This window comes from Parasteatoda tepidariorum, chromosome 5 (genome assembly GCF_043381705.1).
Source record: "Parasteatoda tepidariorum isolate YZ-2023 chromosome 5, CAS_Ptep_4.0, whole genome shotgun sequence".
Classification (NCBI taxonomy): domain Eukaryota; kingdom Metazoa; phylum Arthropoda; class Arachnida; order Araneae; family Theridiidae; genus Parasteatoda; species Parasteatoda tepidariorum.
In genome coordinates, this window is record NC_092208.1 from 5867729 (window position 1) to 5877716 (window position 9988).

The following is a 9988-nucleotide window of genomic DNA, read 5'->3' on the forward strand; positions in this document are numbered from 1 at the left end:
GGATTTTATATATACATACAGATTTAGTTCTAGTCTAGCTATGTGTATATATACATAGCTAGACTAAACTAATACTGGGTGCGTAGCCAAATCTTTCTACAAAAAATAAGCACCTTCAAGTACTTTTGAAGCACTCAAAAAATATTTTTATACTTTAACAGTCCGCAAAATAATTTTCAAAGACTTTACATGATCATGATAAAATAAAAATTTAGTTTCTGGCTAAGAGCTCTTTTCTTGCTATTAAGCTATTATAAAATGATCATGAGATTTTTCGGTTCGATTTCAAAAGGCGTAAAATGAAGCCTGAAAAAGAGAATATCTTGCAAAATGCAGCAGAGTTGCACATGAGCAATAATCTCACCGAACCCAACTCAGTAGACGGACATTCGGACTCCCAAGTATTTCATCAAACGTGTAACATGATTGGCACTTTCGGACCGACTGTAGGCCGAAATGGATTGTGGTTGAATGAATTTGAGGACCATGCTTTTGCATAAAATGCCACGAAAATCAAAATGGTAAAGAAAAATGTCTCATTTTCGAAAAGAAAAAAATAAGTACTTTTTAAAAACACCCAATGAAGAGAAAATGAAATATATTTAATTTTATAACTGTCGTGGAACAGCCGTCGCAATTTTGGGTTTATAGCTACTAATGTTCAACTTCGCAGGCTTGTAATTTTGAACTAATCCAGAAGACCAGGAAACTCCTGGATCAATATCCCCAGAGGTATGATTTGTTATGAGAACATGGAGGACTTTGTGACTCGACAGATCTAACGAGAATCAGTCACCATTTACTACACGGGAAGTCTTCGGCCGGTGGAGATCGAACACACGACTTCTGGTACACGGGCCCAGTGCCTTCCTAACCAGGTTATCCTGGCTCTACATGTAATATAGTGTTGTTGATAGAACTACTTTGGCAAAATAAATTAAAACAACGAAAACTCTTTTTATTTTTTCCCCGTCTTTTAAGAAGACGCTAGGCAGGAATGGGTTAATACGTTTCACAAAATTAGAAATAAAGAAACTTTAAAAAAAGTTAAGATTCTGTTAGCTGATCCTATGAAAACAATTTAAACATTTTTTTCGGAATGTAATACTAAGGGGTTACATCTGTAATCATTAATATCTATATTCATTAATACATTATGGTGCGTAAGACTGTTTCATTTATTTTATATAAATGCTGATAATGAAACAATTGTGTTTTTATCATTTATCTTTCCTAGGGGAAAAAGAAACTTTCCTAAGACTACAATGCTGGATGTTAACTTTTAAGAACTAAAACTAATTAGACTTTCTATTAAGACATTTCTGGATTAGCTGCAATTGCGCAATCTCGTTTGGAAATTAATATATAAATTAATGCATTATATGGATTTTACTGAATTTCAATGGGGATTCTGGTCCTGTTCCCGTAATATTTAGTTTTTAATATTTCCTTATATTTTATTATGCCTAAATTTTTTTCTCTTAAGGCATAATTTTTATTTATATGAATAGTTAGATTACGGATGTTTTTCATAGCACATGACCCGTCACGTGGGTTAACAAGGGGTCCTGCAGATAGACTTGATCAAGGATCTACTGAGGGTTAATAAGCTATACCTGATCAATTGTTTTGTCATAATAAACACTTGGAAAATTTAAAAAAAAAAGAATGTAATAACAAAACGATTAAACTTTCCTTGCATTTTCATTTCAGTTTTTGATTGCTTTTTCTTATTTAGTTTATCTATTATGGGGCCTCAATGCACAGACAGTTTTTGATTTAACCACTGACTACAGAAGGGCTCCAGTGCTCTGGCAGAGTGTGTCTCCTGATGAAGCTCTGTTTTTTCTGACATACATATCTTTAGAAATTCTTCTCGAAATTTAATCTTCTAGAAAATTATATGAGAACAATTCTTCTAGAAAATTAGAATTTAGAAATTCTTGATTTTTGCTTCCAACTTTCTAAATTGTTTAATTAAGAAAAATTTGGTTTTAGCTGCTTTTAGCCCTTTTCCACTTTGACTTATTATTATTTTATATGTTATTTTCTTAATTTGTCTTTTTCTGAATTTGTTTAAATCTTTAATTCTTTGACTGGATGTTAACTCGATTCCATCAAGAGGTACCTTTTATAACGTTGTCGGTTGTTGACGAACCTGACAACTTCATACTGATGACTCTTCGTTTTAAATTTTCACCATTTTGATGTGTTGTCTGTGAAGCTAAGATTTAAAGCGTATAAAAAATGTTTGAAATATTCACTAATCAGCGATGAATGATGTGAGTTTTATAACTATGTTCATCACGTTGTAGCAAAAGGTAACAGGGTGCGCAGCCAGATTTTTCAACAAAAAATAGGCACTTTTTTATTACTTTTTTATCACTGAAATGATATTTTTAATCACTTTCTTAAAAAAAATCATAATTAGGATCTGTGCAGTAATAAAAATTAGTTTTTTGTATCGTTTAAAATTCTTAATCCATGAACATAAAATCAATAAATTTCCAAAAACCTTTTCAAAAACTTTACATAATCATGATAAAATAGCTAGTTTCTGATAAATTCAAAGAAAATTGTGAAAACCATGTATTTTTTGAAATTTAGAACGGCAATCAACACGGCAAAGAAAAAAATCTCTTTTTTAACAGGGTGCGTAGCGTTTTTAAAACGTGCTTAAAGGTGCTTATTTTTTATTTCCGTTTTTTTAAACCCTTGAAGGTGCTTTTTTCATTGGGTGTTTTTAAAAAGTGCTTAATTTTCCCTTTTCCAAATTGAGATTTTTCCTTTACCATGTTGATTTTTGCTACAAATTATGCGGAAAGACACTGTTCGTATTGTTCTATTCAACGTTTTCACAATTAATTCAACCCCAATCTATTTCGGCGCATCATCAGTCCATTGCATACGAAAACGCCATTCTATTTACATGATTCAAACATTTTGCCAAAAACAATGCCAAAAAGGTTTTTTTTTACATGACGGTCAAAACCAGATAAAACCGTCAATTGTCAAATTTTTTCCCACCCTGCCTAATTAGGATATTTTTTTTAAAAGTATTTAAAAATATTATTTGAGGGCTTGAAAAGTGCTTAAAAGGTGCTTATTTTTTGTTGAATAATTTGGCTACGCACCCTGTTCAAAATATAAAAAATTAAGCATTTTTTACAAACCCAAATAAAAAAAAGCATCGTTAAGGGCTTTTAAAAAACGTAAATCAAAAATAAGCACCTTTAAGCACTTTTTTAAAATGATGCGCACTCTGAATAAGTATAAAAATTAATATTAAGGACATAAACTGCTTATCTAGAAATAACAAACTAAAAAGTTAAAATCTGTTCTATTTCTGTAAATTTTTTGTCATAATTCACTGAACTCATACGCTAAAAATGTTAATGAACTATTATGTTTTTATAAAGTAAGTTTTATTGTTTCCTAGATGTATTTATAATTGGTGAATTATACAATTATTTTGTGATCCACACACAAAAAATAATTTTACATACTAAAGAATAATTTTAAAGGAGAAATGTTGACAAATAATGAAAAAAGCAACATATTTAACTATAAATTATTTTATATCTTTCATAAATAAGAAATTGCAAGAGAGCAAATGCTATTTAATCAATTATATATTTTTTTAAAAAATTACTACCAGTAAATAATACAAAATTGAAAGGATGTTAAGCACACATCTGACAGTAAATACCTTAATTTTTTTCAACAAAAATGGCCAATTTAGGACATTTATCATGTTAACTGAGCCAAGATAACACTGGGAAAAAGTATTTTTTCTAACAGTGTATAGATGTTTGAAAATAAAAAAAAATTAGACCGTTNAGGAATATCAGCACAAGAACAAATTCCCACTTTAAATGTTAGGGTGTCTATCGTGATAGCTTTCTGTATTAGACATTTGGAGGCAAATTTCAAATGTTTAGTATTTGGTTTTAGTTTTTAATTTTGGTACATTTTATTTTTGGTCAAAACGCGTGGAAAAATCTTAATTTATAGAGCGAGAAAATAAAATTCTTACCAGAACTATGTTGCAATACAGTTCAATCAACGTCATAACTCTGTCCTATCTTGAAAATGAAGGCCACAACTTGTCCTGCAAACACTGCAAAGAAAAAAATAAGCATAAACAATGTTTTAGAAAGCTATTAAAATCACAAAATTATCACAATTCACAAATTTTTTTCTCTACAAATTAAATGTGTGCCGAACAAACCGAAACAAACAAGTGAGTAACATAAAATTGATGACTGAAGATTTTAATATGTTTTAATTAAACTTTCTACATTATTTTTTAAGACACGATCTGAACAATTAAAATAAAGTAAAAATAATCAAACACTATAACATTCTATGTAAATTCTTAATTATCGGATGATACGATAGAGCTTTGTTGTTTTTACGAGACTGAAACCAGTTTGCACTTGTTTACGTTTGTGTATCAATGGGTTAAGTTAGACCATATATAATATAAATTCGACAATTGAATAAATTTGCGATATATTGTACAAATATAGAATATTTATTATATCAGGTATTACATTAGAGTATTATAATTATTAGAACAAACTGTTAGACGCACTGTAGTTTTTTAATAATGACATGTTTTGCGCGAGTTTATAGGCAATAATTTTATGTTTAAACATACATGTAGTGAGTTTTTATACAGGAGATTTTTTATCTACTTTTTATTTGTATTTATTTTTCACGAATTGAATTACAGTGTTAACAAATCGATAAATGAACGTAAACATGTGTAAATAGGTTTCAGCAACGTAAAAAATAATAAAGCTGTATAGTATCACCTGATAATTAAGATTTTACATAGAATCTAATAATTTTGCCAAAGACTGTAGATTTACGTGGATTTTTCTTTTTATATAGATTTCCAGTTGTCGATATGTGTAACATGTTCTTTTTGTTTTAGATCAAAAATTTGGTAAAACATATTTTATTCGCTAAATTGCTAAAATGTATAATTTTCTCTAAAAGTTGACTGGAAAAAAAGCTTTAGCGGGACGTACTGTAGAATAATTTTAAATGCTTATTAAAATCAAAATTCTTATCAAAATAAACCAATTTATCAGAAGTTGGAAACTTCTTTGGTTTTTTTGGCTTATGAGATAGAAATTTCGACAGACTAATGTTTGGAAGAAAATTAAAACACGTGGTTGTATGGTAAAAAATGAGTTGAATTTATTTTTTACCATATCTTAAGAAATTTTTTATTGTTCTAACATAAGTAGGTCAAATAATAACACCGACACGCAGCCGTGTACTTGATACTTTCGGATTCTATCAGTTAACAGCTACAGATAAAAAAAAATAAATACCAGATTTAAAATAACTGCCAAAAATTCGATTGCCTTAAAAAGTAAATACTCAAATGCATGATTCAAATTTTCCTTATTGTTTGAAATGCATCGGGATATTAAAAATCCACGTGAAGATCAATATCAACAACTGCCGAAAATACAATCGAAACATTACATAGATTTACGATACTATCTGCGTAAATTGAGCGTACCCAAACGTGATTATCTAAGTACATGATTCAAACATTATGTAAATTACGTAGTAAATTCCAGTAGAAAAATGTAAAATTTTTTACTTTTCAAAAGAAAAATCATTCTGCAAGAACTCTGGGAGACCGCACTATGCGAATGTAAATATATATGCAATTGTTTGGTCAGAAAAAGGGTTGAAAGTAGGAGCTTCTTTATGCCAGTTTTATAAAAAAAAATTTAAAATGAAAGCCGATCTTTTTAATAAAATCCGGAGGATGAGAATTTATGACGCTCAAGAGGCAGGAAGAAGCATCCATCTGGGAAATATGGTCCCCATAGTTTGGTCAGGACAGCAATACAAGTTTGCATATTTTCAACAGATTTCGAGAACTTTTTAAGCGAAATGAAAAAAAAAATTCACGCAGTTATAAAATTCCGTTATTCAAAGATAATTTCACGCAAAAAAATAACTCTTCAAGTAAATATTTATTATTTTATTTAATAATAGATGAACGAAATTTGAATTATATGGCATACAACTTCTTACGTCATTTTAAAGAATGTAATATTACATGGCAAATTACAAAATTTGGGTGAAATCGATCGAATAGTCGAATAGTATCGAATTTTCATATACGATTTCCGAGGAACTATTTAGCCAATATCACATAAATTTTGTATNAAGATTCTATGTAAAATCTTAATTATCAGGTGATACTATACAGCTTTATTGTTTTTACGATACTGAAACCGGTTTGCACTTGTTTACGTTTGTGTATCAATGGGTTAAGTTAGACCATATATAATATAAATTCGACAATTGAATAAATTAGACGATATATTGTATAAAAGTAGAATATTCATTATATCAGGTATTACATTAGTGTATTATAATTATTAGAATAAATTATTAGACGCACTGTAGTTTTTTAATAATGACATGTTTTGCGCGAGTTTATAGGCAATACTTTTATGATTTAATATACATGTAATGAGTTTTTATACAGGAGATTTTTTATCTACTTTTTATTTGTATTTATTTTTAACGAATTGAATTACAGTGTTAACAAATTGATAAATGAACGTAAACATGTGTAAATAGGTTTCAGCAACGTAAAAAACAATAAAGCTGTATAGTATCACCTGATAATTAAGATTTTACATATGATCTAATAATTTGGCCAAAGACTGTAGATTTACGTGGATTTTCCTCTTTATATTGATTTCCAGTTGTCGATATGTGTAACATGTTCTCTTTGTTTTAGATCAAAAATTTGGTTGTTGTTGTTGTTATTGTTACTTTACGTCGCACTAGAGCTGCACAATGGGCTATTGGCGACGGTCTGGGAAACATCCCGGAGGATGATCCGAAGACATGCCATCACAATTTTGATCCTCTGCGGAAGGGATGGCACCCCCGCTTCGGTAGCCCGACGACCTGCGCGCGAAGTCGAGCACTTTACGGTAGCTCAGTTTAACGAAGACCAATACCGCACACCCTCGGTCCCTACGCAGACTGATCCAAGTGGTCACCCACCCGCACACTGACCGTAGCCAGTGATGCTTGACTTCGGTGATCTGCTGGGAACTGTGTCTTAACGATCAGTCCACTGCGGGACTCAAAAATTTGGTATGACGTGATATTTTATTCGCTAAATTGCTAAAACGTACAATTTACTCTAAAAGTTGACTGAAAAAAAAGTTTTAGCGGGACGTATCGTTGAATAATTTTAAATGCTTATTAAAATCAAAATTCTTATCAAAATAAACCAATTTATCAGAAGTTGGAAACAGGATAATTAGCATTTTTGGCTTATGAGATAAGAAACTTCGACAGACTAATGCTTGGAAGATAATTAAAACACGTGGTTGTATGGTAAAAAATGAGTTAAATTTATTTTTTACCATATCTTAAGAAATTTTTTATTGTTCTAACATAAGTAGGTTAAATAATAACACCGACACGCAGCCCTGTACTTGATACTTTCGGATTCTATCAGTTAAAAGCTACAGTAAAAAAAAAAAATACCAGATTTAAAATAACTGCCGAAAATTCTATTGCCTTAAAAAGTAAATACTCAAATGCACGATTCAAATTTTCCTTATTGTTTGAAATACATCGGGATATTAAAAATCCACGTGAAGATATCGATATCAACAACTGCCGAAAATACAATCGAAACATTACATAGATTTACACTTAACACTTTCCTTAAACAATATCTGCGTAAATTGAGCTTACCCAAAAGTGATTATCTAAGTACATGATTCAAATATTATGTAAATTACGTAGTAAATTCCAGTAGAAAAATGTAAAATTTTTTACTTTTCAAAAGAAAAATCATTCTGCAAGAACTCTAACATTCTGCGACAATGTCGCCGTGTCGCTGTGATTCTAGCACGGGAAACCGCACTATGCGAATATAGCCGTAATTGTTTGGTCAGAAAAGCGGTTAAAAGTATGAGCTTCTTTATGCTAGTTTTATAAAAAAGCAAATTTAAAATGAAAGCCGATGTCTTTAATAAAATCCGGATGAGAATTTATGACACTCAAGAGGCTGAAAGAAGCATCCATCTGGGAAATATGGTCCCCATAGTTTGGTCAGGACAGCAATACAAGTTTGCATATTTTCAACAGATTTCGAGAACTTTTTAAGCTAAATGAAAAAAAAAATTCACGCAGTTATAAAATTCCGTTATTCAAAGATAATTTCATGCAAAAAAATAACTCTTCTAGTAAATATTTATTATTTTATTTAATAATAGATGAACGAAATTTGAATTATATGGCATACAACTTCTTACGTCATTTTAAAGAATGTAATATTACATGGCAAATTACAAAATTTGGGTGAAATCGATCGAATAGTCGAATAGTATCGAATTTTCATATACGATTTCCGAGGAACTATTTAGCCAATATCACATAAATTTTGTATTTTGCAATGTAAAATTATTTTTTTAAATGGTGTGAAAATTGTATATCCTACTATTTAAAATTTTTAAATAAAACAAAAAATAATAATAAGACTAAAAATATTTTTGCACAGAATTATCTTTGGATAAACGAAATTTATAATTGTGTATAAAAATGTTCCATTTCGCTTGAAAAAAATCTGGAGATATTTTGAAATACGCAAAAATCAAATTAACATTAAAGGGTTAAAACATAGAACAGTTACCTCAGACAAACTTTGGAGTTTATTTTTCGCTTTAAAGTGCATATAAACGTATAAAAAAACTGAAGAGTGAAATGTGTGTTCATGATTGAAATTAATAGCAAGATTTGAAATAGTTGACAAAATAGATTAAAAATTAAACTTTACTTACAGCTAAAGATTCAATTTTTAAAAATCATCCTTCGTTTTTTAGTTTCATCCTTTGATAGCAGGCAAATCATAAGAGAATTGATTATTCTCAGTCAGGCAGACTCCAAACATCAGAGATCCCACTTTGTCAGGATCTTCCCGATTTGTCGGATTACTGAGCAAAAATGTATCCTAAAAAGCTTAATTGCATTGGATTACAATAAACTAGAGACATGATTAATTTCAAACAATTTAAAGTTCCAAAAAGCAAATATAAATTAAAATTGGAAAAAGAAAAGTTTGGAGTAAGAACTCTGAATGGAAAAGTTTGGAAAATAAACACCGGTTGAAATGCAAAGACTGGGGAGAAAATCTGGAACACTAACACAGGATAAAAGAAAATTGGAACACCTACACTGGATTAAAACATTGGAAACGCAGACATTTGATAAAATAATTTGGAATATCAGCACAAGAACAAAAAATTTGGATAACATACACTGGATGAAAAAGTTTGGAACACAATGGGTGAAAAAAACATTTGGTGAAAAAAATTGATATCCAAACAAGGTGAAAAAATTGTAACCCAAGCATTTGGTAAAAAAAATTGGAAAGCAAACACAGGATGGAAAAAAATAATACAAAAAACACTGGAAAAAGTTTGAAACACACATTAAAAAATTGAACCAAACAGTGAAAGCAGAAAAATTTAAACGCACATTGAAAGAAAAATGGTGAAACACACATTGAAAGAAAAATATAACGAAATACACATAGACACAAAAAAAAAAACTGAAACGAAAAATGGAAATTAAAACTAGGAAAATAAAATTTGGAACAGACACCAGAAGTAAATCAGAAGATGAACTGGGAATAAAAAAAAACGCACTTGGAATAAAAGCACATATTGGAAATAAGACCAGATTATATATTGAAAAAAAAAGCGGAATCTACTTGTAAAAAAAAAATGANAAATTTGGAACAGACACCAGAAGTAAATCAGAAGATGAACTGGGAATAAAAAAAACGCACTTGGAATAAAAGCACATATTGGAAATAAGACCAGATTATATATTGAAAAAAAAACGGAATCTACATGTAAAAAAAAATGATGAAAAACTGGAACGTAATGGATAACACAAGAAAAATATTAAAAGC

General features: G+C 29.7%; 1 long non-coding RNA gene across 1 annotated transcript in view; it reads right to left on the bottom strand.

The window, feature by feature from the left end:
• Positions 1-9725, bottom strand: part of LOC139425563 (uncharacterized) — a 14683-nt gene extending 4958 nt beyond the window's left edge. The window contains exons 1-2 of the long non-coding RNA XR_011636778.1: positions 8853-9725; positions 4037-4120 (exon numbers count right to left, since the gene is read on the bottom strand). This is a non-coding gene — a long non-coding RNA (uncharacterized lncRNA). The remainder of the gene's footprint in view (positions 1-4036; positions 4121-8852) is intronic.
• Positions 9726-9988: the final 263 nt, after the last annotated feature.